Source organism: Numenius arquata, chromosome 1 (assembly GCF_964106895.1).
Source record: "Numenius arquata chromosome 1, bNumArq3.hap1.1, whole genome shotgun sequence".
NCBI lineage: Eukaryota > Metazoa > Chordata > Aves > Charadriiformes > Scolopacidae > Numenius > Numenius arquata.
Window position 1 is genome coordinate 92085450 of NC_133576.1, and position 21748 is coordinate 92107197.

Genomic DNA, 21748 nt, shown 5'->3' on the forward strand with positions numbered 1-21748 from the left:
TATTAAATTAATACAAATTAAAAGTACTAATTTTTGAATAGTGAGACATTTAGTATCACTGGCAGTGAATGTCAAATGCACATCAAAACTTGTCATCAAAGCAGATGTCTACTTTGTAATTTAACTGGCAATAACACATTATGAATAGCCAAAGATGCAGTAAAAGAGCTGACTTTCAAAGGTGTGACTAATAATTGAATACCTCATTCCCCAAAGTCAAGTTTGCAAATCACTTATCGTTCTCATCAAGGATCTCTGCACAAAGAATGATTCTGTTAATTGTTTCTACAGATACAGATCATCCCAAATTGTTTTCTGCATACAAAACTAACTTGAATTACTATCCATATTTTTTTCTCACATGCAGAGATAAATCTTTCTATATATTAAGCTGTTTTTTTGTCAAGCTGTTAGTCAGTAACTAGATATTAACAGTAACTACGCATAAGAACGTCATTTCAACACACACAGCAGCACAAATTACATGTTACTTGATGATTTGGCTAATTCAAGTAAAGAGTATTAGAATTAATATTGCAGTGACAGAATATGTAAAGGGAGACGACCATCCATGAATGCTTAGGCTCTGTGGGGAGGACAGTGCCAAGGGAACACACTGTACTCCCACGAGAGGGGTAGCAATCAGCCAGCACAGCTGTCCAGTCTAGAAACATCTGCTTCCCAAGGGCAGTGCACCTCTGTCACTTCAATACAAGCCATACATTAAAGATGGAATTAATTCCATAATAAAGATCAAATGACATAAAAAGTCACTGAATGTTACACTGAATGTAATTACTCTTTTTTCTGCTGGGTTAAAATTCAAGAGGTTTGTCTAAATATGGCTGTGTTGGATGTATGTGTCAAAGTATTGGTAGTGATGCAGGGCTACAGGGGTGGCAAGAAGTGGGGTGTGGGCAGGGCTGCCCCATGCCAGACACAGATGGTTCCAGATGGCTCCAACAGACCCATCACAGGGCTCAGCTGAGCCCCTCCACCAAGCTAGTAACTCCTTGGGGAAAACATATATAAGAAAGGGCACAGCAATTGAGAAAAAAGACCAAGAAAAAAATATGAGAGAACCAACCCTGCAGACACCAAGCTCAGAGACAAAGGAGGGTGGGGAGATGCTGTAGGCACTGGAGCAGATATCCACACTGCAGCCCATGCTGAAGCAGACGGATATGCCCTGAAGGAACCTGCAGCCCATAGAAAGGTCAATGAATTAAATTAATTTTCACCGAGTCAAGCCTGGTTTACCTATGATGGTAATTAATAAGTGATATCCCTGTCTTTATCTTGACCCATGAGACTTTAATCTTATTTTCTCCCTCTGCTCTGTTAAAGGAGGGAGACTGAGAGAATGGCCTGGTGGGTGTCTGGCATCCAGCCAAGGTCAATGCATCACAATGGCTCTAATTGGTGACAGGGTATTTGCAAGGTAAGATAGACACAGAACAGTTCATGGGAAACATGTACCAGCAGGTGAAAGCAAAGCACGATATCCTAGAGCATCTCTAAAGGCACAAGGAATCTATCTTTATATATGAATGCATTTTGTTTTCAGTTACTAGAAAGGAGATTCGGTCTGAGATTAAGCTGCCTACATGTGAGCTAAATGTGGACACTGGCTTTATTGCCAATACCATCAGTAAAAACAGGAGAGTCGTTCTGGTCACCTCCATCAGGGACCTGATTTAGTTTCCCACACACAGACATCTAATGTGACTTACTAGTGCCTTGGGTGTCCCTCCCTCTTGAGCTCTCAGCTTCTGCTCTAGAAATGCACAGCTCCCTTTAGTCCTACATTATACGGGCAAGACCTGGGTGAATGTCTTCTATAATGTCTAATACCATCAGAAGCCTGTGTGTGCTAAACAAGCAATCTTGTGCTTTTACACCAAATGCTATAAGCTGGCAACCTAATTTAACACAGCTGGCATCACAAATACCAATTCATTTAATTATTTGTAACTTCAGGAATTCACACTTTCATCTGCTGGCACTGAAATTTTGGTTCTATTACTGAAGGTACTTTGTAGGGCAGCTGACTACAGAAATTAAAACTGTAATTATCTGGGAAGGCTTTAGTACATATGTTTGTTTTTATTAATGAAGAATTAGCTACTGTAATGAGTGCAACTGACTTTAAAACAATGAATATTGCAAAAACCTTTTTAAGGAATATTTATACTCACTCTCTGGGATATTAATACAAATTCAACATCATAAATACGTGATTGTTCAACAAGTCTGTATTAAGGTTCTAGTTTTTCTAGTCATCTTAGTTATATTACCATTAATATTGTAAAAGTGACAGCTGTCAGTAATACCAATCCCAATAAATAGAAATACAGGCATCATATCAAACAAATAAAACTGTACCTAATATTTTGTTAAGAGGGCTTAGTTATTTTTAAACTAAAACCAACCAACAAAATCTAAAACAATGACAAATATTGTTGGATTTGGTACAGGGACATTGTTACTATAATTTCAGGGAAACTGATATGAACGTTCCTATTAATTTTTTTAAACAATATTCTTTAGTTTACATCTCAGAATCACTAAATATAAAATATAATTGCATCACTTTCTATATCATGAAATATTTTTAACACTTGTGACTATCAGTGAATGCAAATCAGGAATCTTAGACCCCTAATAGACCTTTGTATTATGAAGAAGTAATTTGATGACTCTTAAGCGGCGTGCCCCAAAAAAACTAAAAAACCCGTGTAAAGTGCAACTTAAATAGAATTTCAGTAGCTAAATCCAAGATTAGGATTCCAGGAAATGCCTGCTTAAGAACGTACATATCCATTGTAGTTAATTTTATTAAAATTAGTATTCTGTTTTTTGTAGTTTTTCATGACCAGCAGTATCACAAAGTTGACAGATCTAAGCTTTCAAGCCTTTTCACAAACCTCAGGCTGTTTGGGCATTCACAAATCAGGCACACACTGCATTGACAAGACCAAGCTGATCTGATTTTTCAAAAACATCTGACATGCACATATCATCCATATAAGAAAAACCAGCAACCCCAAGGCCACTCTCAAGCAAAATGACAGCCAGAGAGGGAGGTGGTTCACATTAAATAACAACCTAATGCCTAGGGTAGAACAGAAACTAAAGATCAATTCTAACCTTGGCCAGAAAAGTTCAAATTTGCCATCTTCTGAGGGAAGGTTCTATCCCCCAGGCTGGAATACAAAAGCTACAAAGACAAGAAGCAAGCTTGAAAACAAGGAGAAGAGAATATAACTGTACAATCTTTTGAAGTTTTAAACCTTTATAGCCAGTGGGAATCACAGTCCAAGGTACCTAATGATCACCATGCATTTTCTTAATGAACAATGATAACCAGTTCATATCAATGTATTTCTCTCTAGGAAACCCTTTAAAAGCCAGTCTTTAGTGGAATTAAATTTCCTTATCTGTACAGAATGGAACTGCCTCATCAGGACTGACCTAAATATCTGGGTGCAAGAAATACAGAAAGGAGGGCAAGAGGTTGGCATGGCTGAGTCAAGACCTGCTGGTCAAACTAAAGGGCAAGAAGGAAATGCACAGACAGTGGAAGAAGCTACGGGTATCCTGGGAAGACTATAGGCATGCTACCCAGTTGTGTAAGTATGGCGTCAAGAAGGCCAAGGTGCAGCTGGAGCTGAACTTGGCAAGGGACACAAGGAATAATGAGGGCTTCTACAGGTATGTCAGCCAGAAAAGGAAGGTTAAAGAAAGCCTACTCCCCCTGATGAGCAAGACAGGGAAACTGATAACAACAGACAAGGAGAAGGCTGAGGTACTCAATAACATTTTTGCCCCAATCTTTACTGGTAACCTCTCTCCCTGCACCCCTTGACTGGACGGACCGCAAAGCAGGGACTGGGGGAGCAAAGTGCCTCCCACTGTAAGAGATCACGTTCATGACCATTGGAAGAACTCAACTATGCATAAGTCTATGGGACCTGGCAAGATTCATCCCAGAGTCCTGAGGAACTGGCTAATGTAATTGTCAACCCACTCTCCATGATATTTGAAAAGTCATGGCAGTGAGTGAAATTAAAACCATTTCCAATGGCTGGAAAAAGGGAAATATTACACCCATTTTAAAAAAGGATAGAAAGGAGGACCCTGGGAACTACCGGGCTGTCAGCCTCATCTCTGTGGCTGGGAAGATCCTGGAACAGATCCTCCTCATTGCAGGTGAGGTTGGACTCGATGACCTTTAAAGGTCCCTTCCAATCCAAACTATTCTATGATTCTATTCTATGGTTCTAAATTTAAAAAGAAAGAGAAAAGAAAAGAAAAAAAAATGCCTAAACTAGAAAAATTAGTTGGTTCCTTTTCTAAGATGGGAGATTTGTATGGTGAATATGATCTTAGATGATCTGCTTCCCAGAGGAGTAGTCTAGTGGCATGCCACTGAATATAGGCATAAGGTGAAAACGCAATATCAGCTTGTTGTTGATTCAGATCATAGCAAAAAATAGCCTAAAGTATCAAGGTGAAGAGATATTTCATTTATCAATCGAAGCACATTCCAACAAAGGAAAGCACTCATCATGCTTTGATACTGAGTCTATTGTTTTTTACATAGGCAAATCCCTGACAGAACCACATTCTGTGCTCTCATGACATACATTCATGTGCATACACATTTATTTGTTTTAAATTATAAGAAACAAATGGCCAATCTTGGGATGTGGCTGCTGTTATTAATACCAATTTAGCCAGGGTATAGAAAGCTGCCTGTATTCTTAATAGTGTCCCAAGAATAGGAAACAAAATACTTGTTTTGAAAATGCACATAAATATTGTATATCAGTATTATGACTAGATATGCATAAAAATGAACAGAGGATATTTTAAATGTTCTTAAATCATCCACTTGTCTTCAGATTAAACCTCTGCATTTTAATAATAACGTCAATTAAATTAGACATAATAAATGTCAAGATGGTGTAAGGCAGTACTGATAAATACATCCAATTTCCTGGTAGCACTATCATTATGTAACATGCAAATGGAAATAATGTACATCCGATCAAATAGAACAAAAAAAGTTTAAAATACAAAATCATAAAAACCTAAAATATAAAAACATAAAAAATTAAAAACCAAGTTGTTTGGTTAATATATTTTTGAATAAAAAAATATTAATTTCTCTTGAAAATTCCTTTTCACTAAAAAAACTGGCCTGCATGCTCATGAATTAGTAGTTATGAATAAGCAATAAAGATGTCTTTGTTCAAATGTTGTTAAGATTCTTCCCCTCTTATGACCTATATGCTATTGCACTTCACTCTAGATGATATGACTCTAGAAATATAACTAGTCCAATATCTACAGGACATCAATATTTCTTGAGAGAAAAATAAGAGCTTACTGTAAATCTTAAGATAAGCCATTATTTGCTTTAAACATATTCATTTAACCACATACTGATAAAAAAACAAAACAAAACAAAAAAAAACCCCAGTCATCCCAAAGACTATAATTCTACCAAAAATGTAACTGCTAAACTGTTGCAGACTATCATTTCAGACATCCATACTGCTGTGAGCTTTGTTCTTAAACTGGAGGTATTTTCAATGCAATAACTCATTTCCACAGGGTATTTTATTATTTATTTATTAGTTCATTTACGTTGCTGACTTGAAAGAGAATAATGTTTACCTTAGCAAAGAGAAATGATCTATATAAATTTTCTGAACATCCCCAGTGAGATCTAGTACTACTTGTCTCTGTAATAGTCTAGCTTTTTAGTCTTTCCTTGTTTGAAAGATTTATACAAAACCAAACTAGGAACAAATATAGTACCTTGTGATTTTTGTCACAACTAATTAATACAATTCAGAAATCACATATCAAAAATCAAATGCTTGATGTGAACTTTTTTTTTGCTTTGTGATGATTACTGAAAAGTTAAAAGATAACAAAATATATTTAAATAGTAAAGTTACTCTCAACAATCTGTATTCTTTCTGTGGCCTTCTGACAAGTCCTGATCTAGTGAAACACTTATTCATATGCTTCATTTACACTCTTGAACAATGCTATTAGATACAATGTACAGAAATTTAGCCTATGCTTAAGCAATTCATTGTGTAAAATAACCTGTCATCACCAAAGCAGACATAATATATTAAATACATTTTATGTTCGGAATTATTATCTCAGGTGTCACTTATTAACTTTGTTAGACTAACCTATGTTAGGCATTAGTCATAATCTGTTGTGTTTAGCACATCTGATCGTTTGTCTCTCAACAGTGAGCTAATGCATTGCCAGCCAAAAAAAAAAAAAATCAGACCAAGCTAAAATTATTTTCACTCTAGGTAGCGTTATTCTGTCAATATTTTGGCATACAATACACACTGTCGTATACTGCTTTTATAATCTTTCTTAGAATTCTGAACACACAGGAGTGGTCATAATCTTTTCAGGTAAGTGAATGCAAGTAACAGAAGAATTTGTTAAAGCCTAGTAACTCTGACAAAAAAAAAACCAAAAAAACCACAAAAAAACCCACCTGCTGTTAAGAAAGTCCTATTTATGCATTTATGTAAAAAACTGGTGAAGCTCAGTAAGGATTCATACTGCAGCCATGTTCATCAATCATTAAAATAAAACCCTACAAAGATCTGTACATAACTACTCAAGGGAGCTTTCCACAAGGTTTTAACTGCTTGGCTGTACAACAGAGAGAGTAGGCTGCCCTGTGCCTTCTCAGCAAGCAGCATTCTTTTTCTTACGATAGGATGTCTTGTGAGAAAATAGCCAGATTTATACTGATGTGCTAATCTCAGCAAGGGCTGATTTCCGTCTTTTCTGTAGCTTCCTATCAACATATAATCTCTTTTGTAACATGATGCATGTGACTATGTTATCCTAAAGAGAAGATTCACCTCCATTACACCATTACATGGATAATAAAATGATGCAGATTCTCATTTTTCATTTCCAGAGGGCATTTTTTTTAATTCATCCAAGTTTGCAATTTCCTATAAAAATGCTAGCATGTTGTGTTAAAAGGATGCTAAAATAATTAACTCGAGATGTTCTGATATAACTTGACTCTTAATTTATGCTACAGTGCTGTAGGGATTCATTAAAGCCTATGCTGGAGGGCAATATCTCATAAAGTAGTAGCAGAGGTGAAGTAGGAGTGGTATCAAATAAATGCTTAAAAAAGCAGCAATGATAGCAAGATATCCAAGGGGAGCCTGGCACACCTTCCTTTGTACAAAGGAGAAGGCTTTGTTTCCAGTGATTGACCCATCCTGGACCTATAGTGAAGAGACTGCGAAGCTGACAAGCTGTCCTGGTCACTGTAGAGATGTCATACTGGTGAAAACAGATATTTTCTAAAAATTTAATGAGTGTGTCTATTTTTATATTTGGGCTCCACAGTTTATAGTTGCCTCTTTGAACTTATTTGAACTTAATTTGGACAAAGGTCATCTACGTAAGATTTTTCACAGCTTGTTAGGACACTTTCACAACAAACTCACTTCATCTCAGCTCCACAATCAAGTCAAGAAATAATACACCCAGAAACACGATCAGGTAGATTAGAAATGCAGATTTTAAATGGACTGAAAGGTCAGGTCTATATAATGAAAGATTTACTGTCAAGCCAAAGACAAATAAACTTTACCGTTGCAGCAGTTGAAAATTATTAAGCATCCTTCAAGTTAAAATAATGCTAGAATTTCAGATACTGAAAGGAAATAAAAAAGACATCATTACAAAGAAAGACAGCCTTAGATGGCTGGGAACAACTGCCTGATATGAACAACAACTTAAAAGGAAAACAGAACAAATGGCAGAAAAGAAAAATTAAGCCCAAAACATCAAATGTCTTCAATTAGGAGCAGAGAATGGCAGTAAAGTTGAAAGCATTTAGTGAACGAGATGACAAACAATATATACACACTCGAAGTGAACACTGCTACCCAGATAAAAAGTATAATTATCAAGATAAGAAAATACAGCAACACAATCAGAATACTGACAAATGGAATCAGGATAACAACTGTACAATATATGTAATTCTCAACAATTTGAGGCTCACTGTGTTCTAGCTCAGTCCTAGAAATATCTTGAAAAAAAACTTGAAACAATAGCTCAAGTACAAGAGTATCCAGATTTTTCCCACGACCATCAAAACTAGTTTTATGGTAGAATATGTAGATTCTGTTCCATGCTTCTATGTACCAAATGTAAGTCCCATACAAACCTTCCTTTAGCTCTATTTGCATTGAATTTTCGTTTTTCGTCACAGAACTTGAACACTGGATGAGAAGAAATCACCTATGGTGGCTAGACATTGTCATACATTCCACTGGGTTAATAGAAAAAGTAGATGCTAAGAGTTCTGGTCATAGAAGCCAGAGTCCTATATCTATTCTTTCTCCAGATTTGTGGGAATTATTAAAAGGTTTTGCTCATTTCGTGGCTTGATTTTAAGCTGATCAAGAGACAAAGCTTACAGCTGGCTAAAGGAAAAACTGAATTGATACCAGCAATTATGTACTTTAACTAACTTGCCAGATCCTGACCATTGTCCTCTGTTACAAACATAGCCAGGACCTTAGGCTACGGTGAACTGTTTTATAGTACAGAGACCAGCTGGTCTAAAATGGCCTGTTTCCATACTATCCCACTTTCCCACTTTTCCAAAATGATGGTGTCCATCAAAAAACTCATTGAAAATGGTCATTACCTCATGTTAGCTCCTGAATTGCTCTTAAAAATTGTTTGGGAGCTGCTATTCAATCTGTGCCAAAATATGTAGGAATCCTTCTAATGGTATAACAATATAGATCTTTGAGTTCAAGTACCTTAGAAATGAAATTTTAGCTCAATTTCTTGTCCTGCTGCAAGTAAAGAAATTTCTGGTCCTTGTTAGAGATTACAGAGGAGTGATAGTTCATATTCACATGCTTACTCTTGAAAACTTAGCTGTAACACTGCTTATTATACTCTTTAGGTGGTGTTGCAGAAGGCATACTTTAGAATTCCTTCATTTCTGAAAACAGGATACTAAGGTACTTCTCAAAGCACTTGCTTGAGGACCTGTCACTCTGAAAATTATGCTTGAAGCAAATCCGTTCTAGGATAAAAATAAGAAACAGTGTGTCTACAGAATCCAAGTGAAAGCATAATGAAAAATAATTCAGAAAAAAAAGGTGTACATAAATAAAAAAGAATCATCCATCCATCCATCCATCTAGACACACACACAAATGAAAATGTATACATTCAGATTAGGAGGCTTCTTATACTATTTTATTCAGCTTTGAAGCTGTCAAAGGTCTTATGCAAGCCCAGGGATGAGCATCCAGTTATTTTAACATCACTTTTACAGCATAAAAGCAGGTGCATTCTTTCACAGGTACCACATGCAAAAGTTTTCCTTTGTTTATGTTCATATCAAGTTTTTATTCTACCTCCAAAAATGTCCTGATATACAGCTTAAATGTGGACATAGATTTATGCAAAGTATTTGTTCCCCTTTCTACACTTTGGAATCAGCAATTTTGGTAGCTAAAACTTCTCTAACAACCAAATGCCCACCTATCTGCTCATTGCATTCCCCCTTCCCCCCTCAGTGAGATGGGGGAAGAAAATAAGAATAATGGAATGAGAAAGCCCATGGGAAACAAAACCCCAGCTATTTAAGCAATGTCTTTCCTCCTCCCTTTCCCAGACTCAGATTCACCGCTTCACTTCATCTACCCCCACCCTGAGTGTCACAAGAACGATGGTAAGTGTGGGTTATGGTCTGTGCAAAACTCTTTCTCTCTGTTTCTCCTTACTTCTGCCTCTTTTGCCCTGCTCCAGCATGGTCACTCTACAGGCCACAGTTCCTTCAGGAACAGCCATCTGCTGCAACCTGGGGTCCTCCATAGACTGCAGGGGATATCTTTTCTGTTATGGTGTACCTCCTCCTCACAGGTATTTGGAAGCCTCTCATGATAATAAATAGCTTAATGAATTATTATTCTATTTTTTTTTCATTTATGTTGGGGGTTTTTGTCTCTGTGAGGTTAAAATTTCAGTCTTTCTATAAGGTTATAATTTTTATACATTCAGCTATACAGCCTAAAAATCTGAGCATTTGTGTGTGTGTATGGGGTTAATACATGCAACTTCTGATTAACTATTGTTTGTACCCATGTAATAAATATTGTCTTTTGGGTGACTCTTGTGATTGGTCCTCAGATCTGATTATGAAGAATTAGTCACTTCTCTCTATTATCCACACATTAAAACTGTCCCTGTGAATCACTTTTCTCAAAATAATTATAATGACAGATGATATACATGCCCTTTTCTGTCTGTGGCTTGCCAAGTGGAATTGTGAAACTGACGAATTCACTTAAAATCCCATGACCTGCCTCTTCAACAACAACAGGTACATCATCTCTATGTTCCTGCCCCCAATTCAGTTCAAGTATTCATTTTAATGCTTACTGTCATATGACTAAAGAAAACTCTCTGAGGAATAGTTTGCCTTTTCTGACTACAGGTCCCATGACTGCAATATTCTGCTGTGGCACTGCAGAACAAGATTTGTGCTCTTACAGCCTGATCTTACATTAGCAGGTGCTGCTAAACTATGCAAATTATTCTGTATATTTTAAAAAATAAAAGCCTTTCTGTATTTTTTTTTTTTAATATATACTAGTGACTTTCACAGATTGGACTTATATTTGTGCAAGGTATATTTTTTATGAGTTTTGCAGAAACAGAAGGAAGCTTGACATATACAAGACTTTTTTTTAAATAAAATAAAGGACTCAAATATTGTGGTCTCTCTCTCCAACAGATGTTGAATTGAAATAGCTTGGATGCAGGGATTTCCTTGTAAGACTGGTGGAAGTTTTGGATATTACCTTTTTTGTATTTCTTCAAAAAACACCTTTCTACTGTGAAGTCATAATCATCTTTGCAATGATCACAGGTGCTTGGTATGGAAGGTTATAATGAGAGTAGGCAAAAGTAGGTGATGTAGTTTGGGAATTAAAACACTGCAGCAGAGGGTGAGAAAGCAGAGGAGGTGAGTTAAAGCTAAAAAACAGTCATTTTTTAAACTTGTTGAAATGAAATGCAAGTCTTACCATTTGATGGTTTGTTGCTTATCCTTATAAAAATTGTAATTGCCTCAAACCACTGCAGCAAAACTTTTCTAGTCTGTGAGGCTTCCGAATATTATGTCAGGAGCTCTGTATTGATTGTAGATTGAAAATAATGTAAGTTTCCTCAAAAATTCAGCATATCCTGTCTCCTTCATCTACAGGTTCTCTTAGAGAGATTATTCTATAGAAATAGGTAAAAATGGTTCCAATATCATAAAGCTATCAGAGTTTACTACACAGTGGCTTTTTTAAGAAATTGTATCTTATGAATTACAACTCTCAAATGAAATTAGACATCAGTTCAACCTGTATTTATTGACTGTAAGTCTTTGCTAGACAGCTAACCCCAGAATTTAGAAAGTGTGGCTGAAAAACTGGTATCTGCTCTGTGATGCAGATATATTATGCACTATAAGAACTGCCGCTGTTAAACCACCCATAAATGCAAAAGAGGAGGAATGATAAGACATAGTTTGGATAAGAACTATGTTTCTTTTTTGAGGTGGGAAATATTACTTTGGGAATGATCATTCTAAAATCGAATGGATTGTTGAAACCCATATGTCATATCGAATATAGTTTAGTTTGTACTCTTGCATGAAATTGTATTTAAAGATTTCTTGTTGAAAAGTCAATAATATTATATTGAACTATCTATATAGAAGGGCTACATAGAAAGTTAACTATATAGAAGCTAGCTATATAGAAGTTTAAAGAACATTCTTTTCATATACACTATTTTCTGCATCTTGATTCAATTAAAAGAAGATGTGGTAGATTTAAGAATAAATAGAAATGTATTGACCCTTGTGAAGAAATCTCAAATATAACTTCCATTTCAGTTTTCCACCTCTGATGATAAAGAGGGAAATATTGGGAAAATTAAAAATGTTGAGAAAAAAACACAATAAAGAAAAAAAAACCCTATGTTGATATAAAATTATTTTCTTAATAGATAAAAAAATGAGTAATGCAATTCAAGAATCAAAAATTCATTCAAGTTTTAAGGGACCTTGGGAAGTCACCAACTCCAAAGTCCTACTCAGAGCATGGACACTGAATTCAGGCCACCTTTCTTAGAGCTTTTGCCCAGTCAAATCTTGGGGAAAATTTCCTGAGCTTAATTATCCTCATGGTGATTTTTTTGTCCCCTTAGATCCAGCCCCAGGTCTCCTTGTTCTTTTTAAAAAGAACTTTCTTCAAACACCACCAATAAGCATCTTTTAGCACTTCATACAATCCAGTTCACCAGAAGAATGAAATTTAAGGATCAAAGTAAGATATACAAAAGTTTGACCAGAATGTTTGGAAAAGGAAATAAAATTAAGAACTGTTTCTTTAGAAGGAAGGTAAATTAGACAAGAATAATGGATCTCAAATGGCATAATCTGCCATCTGGGTTTGGGTAAATTTCAGATCCTACAGATTGAATATGTCAGTCCTTAAATAAGGTCCACTGAAGTCAAATATACTTCTTTAAGATGAAAGATTTATGGTCATGAATAAAGTTGGTCTTTAAATGCAGTTGGGCAGAGCAACCTGCTATTGATAACAGAAAGACACTTAACTGGAATCACTGCTTCTTTGCAGCTGTATTGTTGTTTACACCTATGTAAGTGATAATAGAAATCACAAGTATTTAAAAATACAGTGCAAAATTCAAGGTGGTGGACAAGGAAATTGGATGAGTACTGAATTATGAAGACATTGCAATTTCAGTTGTGACAAACTTGAGGCTCTATTTCTTAGCAGACTGGAACGTTTCTTGGAAAGTTATAAATAGAAAGAGACTAATGACATAATCAATACAATACAATCAATTAATACAATATGTGAAAAAAGAGTAATTCTTTATACAATAGTTTAGATTTATGTTGCTGTAAACTTTTGAGTCCACAGAACTTTGGTGACCACAGTTGCCATAGAAAAAATAAGTTATTTGAAGCTCTAAACTCTGTAAGACTGTAGTACCTACTTGTCACACAAAGATGTTATATCTTCTGACCTGAAGACTATTTTGGACTTTCTTTTCAAATTCAAGTGTTTTTTTTTCCTAAAACCAATTATCTATGCTCTTCAATTTTAAGCTTCGAACATCCATTAAGAGGGCATAAGGGCCAAAATGATTGACATTAAGTGTAAATGCTCTTCTGGTAAGATACTGATGCATTTTCATAGGGCTTTTTTTAGCTTTTCACTTACTGTCATGATGCTGATTTTTCTAGGCAACGGTGTGTATTATTGCAGAAAATACTGTTACTTTTAATTATGTAAGATATATTGTATACAGGTGCTTCTTACTGTCTTCTAATATTTTTATAATTGCAATTATATATATATATATGTAAAGGGATAAAAACAAAGAAAATATAAGAAATTAATCAGAAAATAAAACCCGATAGATTTATAGCTCTAAAAGCTGTAATATTCAATACATTGTAAACCTTGTGTCTATAGTATAGTTCCACTACCCAAAAGGAATATGCTAATAAATTAAGCATCCTATGAAACCTATTGTGGGGTCATTCAAACTGTGAATATAATGTTTTCACATCATATGCCTGGACATGCATTTATCATGTGCCAAGACACTGGCCATCATATAAAGCAAAACATAACTGATTTCATTATGATTAAACATATGCATTCACATTCATGTAGCCTTAAGGAAGAAGGATAGGAATGTGCCTGTTTTTTTCATCTCTGTCCATAATTCATAATTTGTTCTCCATTCGTTTCAGGTGCTGAACTGTGATATAGAAGTCTAGTCTCAGGTTGGATTTTACTGTTTGTATAACACTCAACAAATTCTTAATCTATTTGTATGCTAACTCATTCATCTATAAAATGTGTTCAGCAGTGACCTACACTCATAAGAGAGTTAGAAAAATAGAGTGAAATTTGTAGGTAATCAGAGTCTTCAGGGACTGAACAATGTCATTTCCATCACTATGGAGTTCCAATATGAATTCTATAAAATTTAAATGTCCTCTGCTAATACAGCAGTCTTCCAGAAAGTGTGAAAAAGGAATCCTGGGCAATCTTAAGGTAGAAGGAAATGCATACAGCGTCCCTCCAAAAAAAATCATTTATATAAAAATAAATAAAATCATGCTTTCAAAAGAGGATAAAGGAAAAGTAACTTTGACTGATATATACAATTAAAGGGACTGTGTTTAAACCGGTAAAGATATTTTACTTGCCATGGGACCACAACAGACATCTAGAGAGGATGCAGTTCATTTAGTTACTAAGACTTCACCTTATAAAAAGACCACGATGGACGGTCCCAGAGATCTTTGAGTTATATATACGTTTAGCAACAAAGACAGTGTAAGATCTGAGAGTGATGGTCTTGCACAAATTTAGAAAACTGCATTACACTCTTTCATTGAAATAAATATACAGAAAGGACTGGCAAATAAAATAAAGAAGACATTCTTGTTTTGGTTTTTTTTTTGTTTGTTTGGTTTCCATCTCTACACTAAAAAAAAAAAAAAAAAAAGAGATAAAAACAAATCTTCTGGCTGACATTCTGAAAATACGTAATATTTCACTGTTTTTTACAACTTCTAGTTACTTTAAAAAAATATATGATATCTCATTGCATTTTCCATTTACCATTCATACATGTAAAAAATTAAGTTTAATTTCTTCTATAAGGGATTTCATATTCTGCAGGAAGTATTTCAGTGTATCACAATAACATTCTGAAGACATGATGATTTTTTCCTCGTAAATAAGGAAAAAGTCAGTGAATACTTAATGCTTTAATATATTCACTGTTGCCCTAGGTCTAGTAGGGTTTTTTCCCTCTAATATACTATAAAGTGTTCCTTCAGTCTTCTTGAGCTACAATGCACTAGGAAATTTTCCTTTTGGAAAACATTTTCCCGCAGAATAGAAGTCAGTAGCAATCACCACCATTAGGATATGCTGACTTTGTATAGTAGATTGTTTTTAAAATTGCAAGTACTTGACAAGATTTAAAAAATATAGCTATTAAATTTAACATAAAGCTTAGTAATGTGAAATTTGAAAATTGATGTTTTCTTCCTACATCATTATGTGAATTTATTAGTAGTATATTACTGAGGTAAAGTGCTTGGAGTTTTCTGTTTGTTTTGGTTTTTTTTTTTTCCCCTCAAAGATTAACTATACCTTTGAAGTATATTGACTTCAAAAATACTTTGAAGGGAAAATTTGAAGCAACCATTAAGAAAGAGTCTAATTCCTTGATCTTCTTGCTATAACCTCTATGGCATACATCTTGAGACTCATGATCAAAAGGCTATTGATAAAACAGAAGTGGAGGATAGGAACAAAAAATTCAATATAGGAGGGATTTTATATACATATACTTATATATATATATATCTTGAATGTCAGCAAGATTTCTAGTCAAGACTGTTTATTATTCTGTTTATTACAGTAGAACAGCTATGGAATCTTCTGTCAACCTATAAACGTATTTAGTTAAGAACCCGGATCAGATTCTTTTATGACTTCCATGCCCCAGTATGTCAAGAGTAAAGCTTAAGCTATAGCAAATGTTAAAATGTCCTAAGCTAAGAAAAAGAATTGAAAAGCACTTGAATGAGACTTTCATTGAAATGATTGCACTGGCACAGAGTTTTCTCACTTGCTTAACATCTTCTGGTGCATTATTGCCATATGTCTACAGGTGCATTTTTGTCCTTACTTTGATATTAAATAAAAAATACAATTATACACACATTTTCACTTACAGTAATCTAGTATTTGCACAGTAATATATATCATATCCATTTGTTGCTACCTGTAGATTATTATGTAGACAGCAGCTCTGTTCCAGACCTCACAGAAGCTTCCCATAGCTGCTATGGAATTCTGGTTTTAGCTTTCTTCAAAGGCTTTACTAAGAACTTACCTTTCTTATTATTTTGGAATTAAAAAGTGAATTTGAAAGAATATCAAAAGTGAGAAATTATTCTGAAATTTATATCCAACTGGTTCTAATAAATCTTCCATTCCACAGGACATTGGCATTTCAGCATTTGTTTTGTAGTCTAGAAATAGGAATAATGAACAGCGAAACTTTTTGGAGTGATTATTAGTATAACTGACTGAAAACAAATTTAAAACAAGAACAAGGAAAGTTATTCAATGGCATAGTACTGAATCTGTGAAGAACAGGAAATATTTTTGATGAATATGTAAAAACAATGATGAAAACATGAGCAAAAATAAACACAGCATGTCAAAAAGATAAAGGTCTGTCCTTCCTATATTTAGAATGATACATTTGTCCCATATCCTGTGGATAGAACTATAAATTACAATTTTATACAAAGAAGAGTGTGAGATAATATACTAACATTAAACACTTTCAAAAAACTAACCACAGATAATTTTTGTAGGAGACCTAAAGGAGCTGGATGAGGAGGTTTGCAGTAATGCTTGGAGATGATGATTCCGCATAATGTTTTAAGTTCAAAGCAAATGACATATATACTTCACAAAATCAGTAGAAGGAAATTTTATTCAGATTGTATAAAAGTCTTCCAAAATACTTGATCAAATAAATTGGCAAATGAAGAATTCATGATAACTGGTAACAAAGAATGTATTATTTAAGCAGACTAATTTAGTCATAACATTCACTAGATTTAGAGCAACCTGAAGACCACAACAAACAGAAGAGAATGTAAATTGAGGGTCAACTGCTTGCTGTAGAGAAGACAAAGCTCCTTACTGGACAGAAGATATGACTGCTGCATAGGACTTCTGATGAGTGACTGATGTGGGTAACAGGGAAAAACAGAAAAAAAAAATTCTGACTTAATTCCATCAAGGAACCCAATATCAAACCACAAACTCCATTTCTTATGCTCAAAACGTTATTTATGGACATAGAGGAAGCACACCTCATACACAGGAAAAGCAAAAATATACATGTAATTCATAAAATAAAATTATATAATAGAAGTATAAGTGAAATACTAAGAGCCTAATTATTATTAGCCACCAAATCACAGAACAATTGAGGTTGGAAGGGACTTCTGGAGGTTCATCTGGTCCAACACCCATTGCTCAAGCAGGACCACCTTAAAGCCAGTTTCCCAGAACTCTATCCAGACAGCTTTTAAATATCTCCAAGGATGGAAACTCCACAATCTCCCTGGGAAACCTGTGTCAGTGCTCAGTAACCCTCACAGTACAAAAGTGTTTCCTGATGTTCAAAAGGATCCTGCTGTATTTCAGGTTGTGCTTATTGCCTCTTGTCCTGTCATTTGGAACAACTGAAAAGAGCATGGGTCTATCTTCTTTGCACCCTCCCCTCAGACATTTATATACACTGATGAGTTCCCCCCCGAGCCTTTTCTTCTCCATTCTGAACGACCCCAGCTCTCTCAGCCTGTCCTCACAAGAAAACAGAAAGATCAGTAAAGTAACAAATAAAGAGGTGGACAGGTTACTGCTAAGGAGTGATCTGGTTTGCCTAATTAGAAAGTTATTATTCAATGAACTGTATTTTAATTCAATTAAGTGAAAGTTCTGTCCAAGAAGACAATGACAACTAACATATATAAAATAAAGAGAACCTAAAAATTTGATGGTAGTTGTAGGTTATCTCCTTCAGAAAATTTCTGAGGTATGATTACTGTATCTAGGGTTACATCTATAAACTCCTGAATAGATAAATTAGATACAGTAGGAAGAACAGAAAGAAATACCGTACCTTTATAGAGAGTATTAATCTGAACCACTACTCATTAACTAGGAATCTTCCATTTTTACTCCATCAGTTTCTGTATACAAGCAATGTATTTTCAATCAAATCTATTTAAAATTGAGTGTAATTCAATGATTGATTTGCAAATTATATGTTCTAGTTTTCCCAATAACAGCAAAATTTGCAGTTGCAAGACTATAATGAAGCGACCAGTAGAAGAGGTTATCTTCTTACTAAAGAGAAATCAAAATACATTTTGTAGGATGAAATCATCTTGTGGTTTAGTTTGATACAATGTTCAACCGAGTGGGGGTGACAAATCAGATCTCAGTTGCCTTTCTGGCTGAAATAACAGAGTTTGAACAATCTTATTGTAACTTACAGATTTCAAATAAAATAGTGTTTAGCAGCAGATGCAGCTGATAAATTTGCCAGCCTGAAATACGCAGCAAGCATGTTCTGGCTGCTTAGAAATCAAACGGTTGTTTGAAGACCAGGATGAACCGGCAGAAATTCCCATCTCTCTTCTGTATTCATCATTCATTTACCTTCATCAAGAACACCAACAAATGGAGAACTACCTTCAAGGCATTCTCAGAACTTTGCTTTTCTTTGTTCTTGTAGTAATCCTGACTGGAAGACTGCTGTATGTTGAGGAATTAGTGATGCCCACTAAGTTAACCTGAGCAGGCCCAAGCTATACTGCATATGAAGTGTGGCCTTCAAGTCTGTGCTGCGCTGTACAAATGCCTTTACTGCACGATAACCTCATTGTAACAGAGCAACCTGCAGGCAGCTCCCAGTTGGTAGCAGTGATTATGCCACCTGCATGGCTTTGCCTTTGTCTATCGGTACAGCAAGAAGCTATCATGAGAACAACATTTCTGTTTTGACCGTTGACTGATGACCAAATGATAAAAGAGTTGTTTCCTTGTAAGAAAATCCTATCATAGCTCGAAAGACTGAAAGGGGAGAATGTCTGTTATGGATGGGGTCAGCATGGTGCGCTGCACAAGGAGTCCTGTTTGATGGTACACTGCTCAGGGCTTCTAGCATCTAAAGGGACATAAGACTATCTGTACTACTGCAGACTGTTAGCTCTACTAAATAGCATTTTAAATGATATCTTAAAAGTCTAAGTGCCTTTCTATTGGGATGATAATGAACCAGCACCTCCTGGTGCAAAACAGATCCTAAGACCTTTTCCTAAGACATTGTTTAACATAGTTAGTATTAATGAGGCATAACTATCCCTGCAGCGCAAGTCTGACATTTTTCTGTGAACTTGGGTATCTACAGATGTAAGACTAAATTCATATAACAGCACAGGCACTTCGTCTTAGCCCATAGGAAACACCAGTTAATTAAGTTTGCTTACATATCTTCCTTTGAGACTTTTCTTTTGTTCCTGCCTGTATGTTGCTCACTTTATTATTTTTATCTTTCCCTCTGAAGCACCTAATTATTCTTGATTTATTCCTACCTATGTAGGCATCAACCTTACTGCGACGGAGACGGGCTCCAGGGCAGGTAAGACTGCGCTGGGAGAGGGGATCTGTAGCTAAAAAGGCTGACGGAAAGCTCTTTTTGGGGCTTTTTTGATGCCGGGCAAAGCCTCCTCCTCGTGCTGGGGGCTGACAGCCGGTGGGCGGGCTGCTGACTGAGACTGGGCAGAGCCAGCGCCTCCCGCGGTTCATCACACCGCCAGCTTATAAGGAGCCCCAGGGAGGGCAGAGGCTAGCCTCTGAGCAGAAACCAGTGCTTGGGTGTGTGTCCTGGTCGGCGCCTCACGTGGCGGTAACCTGTATGGCTGGGTCCTGAGCCTCTGACATTGTACAAGGTAAGTTCAGTTCCTTTTAGTAGTCAGACGACTAGTGCGTTCATTCCAACTGGCCCTTCCACTGTCTCTTGCTTGCAGACATCCAGCCATGGTTAGAACTAGGTCAAAGGCTATTGTTAAGAAAGCTGTGGGCACCCAGACAGAGGCCCCGCACAAACACGTGGGTGTCCAGGCCTCTGGCTGCAGGGAGTGCCGGGGCCTGGCCCTTGCCATGGAGGGGAGTGGGGACAACACCTGTGTCAGATGTGAACAGGTGAATGATCTCCTCAGCCTGGTGGTTGAGCTGAAGGAGGAAGTGGAAAGGCTGAGGACTATCAGGGAGTGTGAGAGGGAGATCGACTGGTGGGCCCACTCCCTGAGAGTAAGGGAACATGTTGAGGCCTCACACACACCAGAGGACCCCCTCTCCACTTCTCACCCGGCAGTAGAAGGGGATCTCAGAGAAGAGGGGGAATGGAAACAGGTCCCTGCTAGGCGAAGCAGGCAAATCCTCTCCCTCCCCCTTCCACCTCCCCAGTTACCCCTGCAGAACCAGTATGGAATCTTGCAGGAGGAACTGGCTGTTGGAGAGGAGGGTGGTACATTTAGGCAGGAAGTGCCAGAAAGACCAAGTCGCCGTAGACCTGGCATCACAACTAGTTCCAAAAGGAAAAGCAGAAGGGTCATCGTTGTGGGTGACTCTCTACTGAAGGGGGCAGAGGGACCAATATGCCGTCCTGACCCGCTTCACAGGGAAGTCTGCTGCCTCCCTGGGGCACGGGTCAGGGATGTGTTGGACAAAGTTCCTACTCTAGTCAACCCTTCTGATTATTACCCCCTGTTAGTATTTCAGGTGGGCAGTGATGATGTGGGAAGAAGGAGCCCAAAATCAATTAAAAGAGACTTTAAAGCCTTGGGAAGGGTGCTTAAGGGATCGGGAACACAAGTAGTGTTCTCCTCTATCCCATCAGTGGCTATTATGAGTGAGGAAATTAATAGGAAGAGACAGCAGGTCAATTCGTGGCTTCGGGACTGGTGTTATCGACAGGGCTTTGGGTTTTTTAATCATAGGTTACCATATGAGACACCTGGCATACTGGTGGCAGGTGGGATGTGCCTGTCCCAGAGGGGGAAAAGAATTTTGGGACAGGAATTAGCAGGACTCGTTAACAGGGCTTTAAACTAGATATGAGGGGGGAGGGGGGGATAACTGGGCCTGTTAGGACTAAACTCAAGGGAAACACACCAGGGCTTGAGGGATGGTGGACTAGCAAGGACTCTTACTCTACCAATTCATTTCAGAGAAGTGATAGACACCTAGAAATTATGGAAACACCTGAGAGGGGCCTGGTAGGAAATGGGGCCCACACTCACAAAAAGATGTTGAAACCATTAGATCGTCTGAAGTGCATCTATACCAATGCATGCAGTATGAACAACAAACAAGGGGAGCTTGAAGCCATGATGCACCAGGAAAACTATGACATAGTGGCTATCACAGAAACATGGGGGTGCCTCACATGACTGGAGTGCCACAATCGAAGGCTACAAGCTCTTCAGGAGGGATAGACAGGAAAGGAGAGGTGGCGGAGTGGCTGTGTATGTTAGTGAATGCTATGAGAGCTCAGAAATTAAGTATAGTGATAACAGGGTCGAGAGTGTTTGGATTAGGATAAGGGCAAATAAAGGTGATATCGCTGTGGGAGTCTGCTATAGACCTCCCAACCAAAGCAGCGAGGTGGATGAAGCCTTCTATAAGCAACTGGGAGAAATATCTCCGTCATTTGCCACTGTTCTTGTGGGGGACTTTAACCTCCCGGATATCTGCTGGGAATACAACACGGCAGACAGGGAACAATCCAGGAGGTTCCTGGAATGTGTGGAGGATAACTTCCTCATGCAGCTGGTAAGTGAGCCGACCAGGGAAAGTGCCCTCCTAGACCTGCTCCTTGTGAACAGCGAAGAACTTGCGGGGGAAGTAAAGGTTGGAGGCCGTCTAGGGCACAGTGATCATGAGATGATTGAGTTCTCTATCCTTGGAGAAACAAGGAGAAGGGT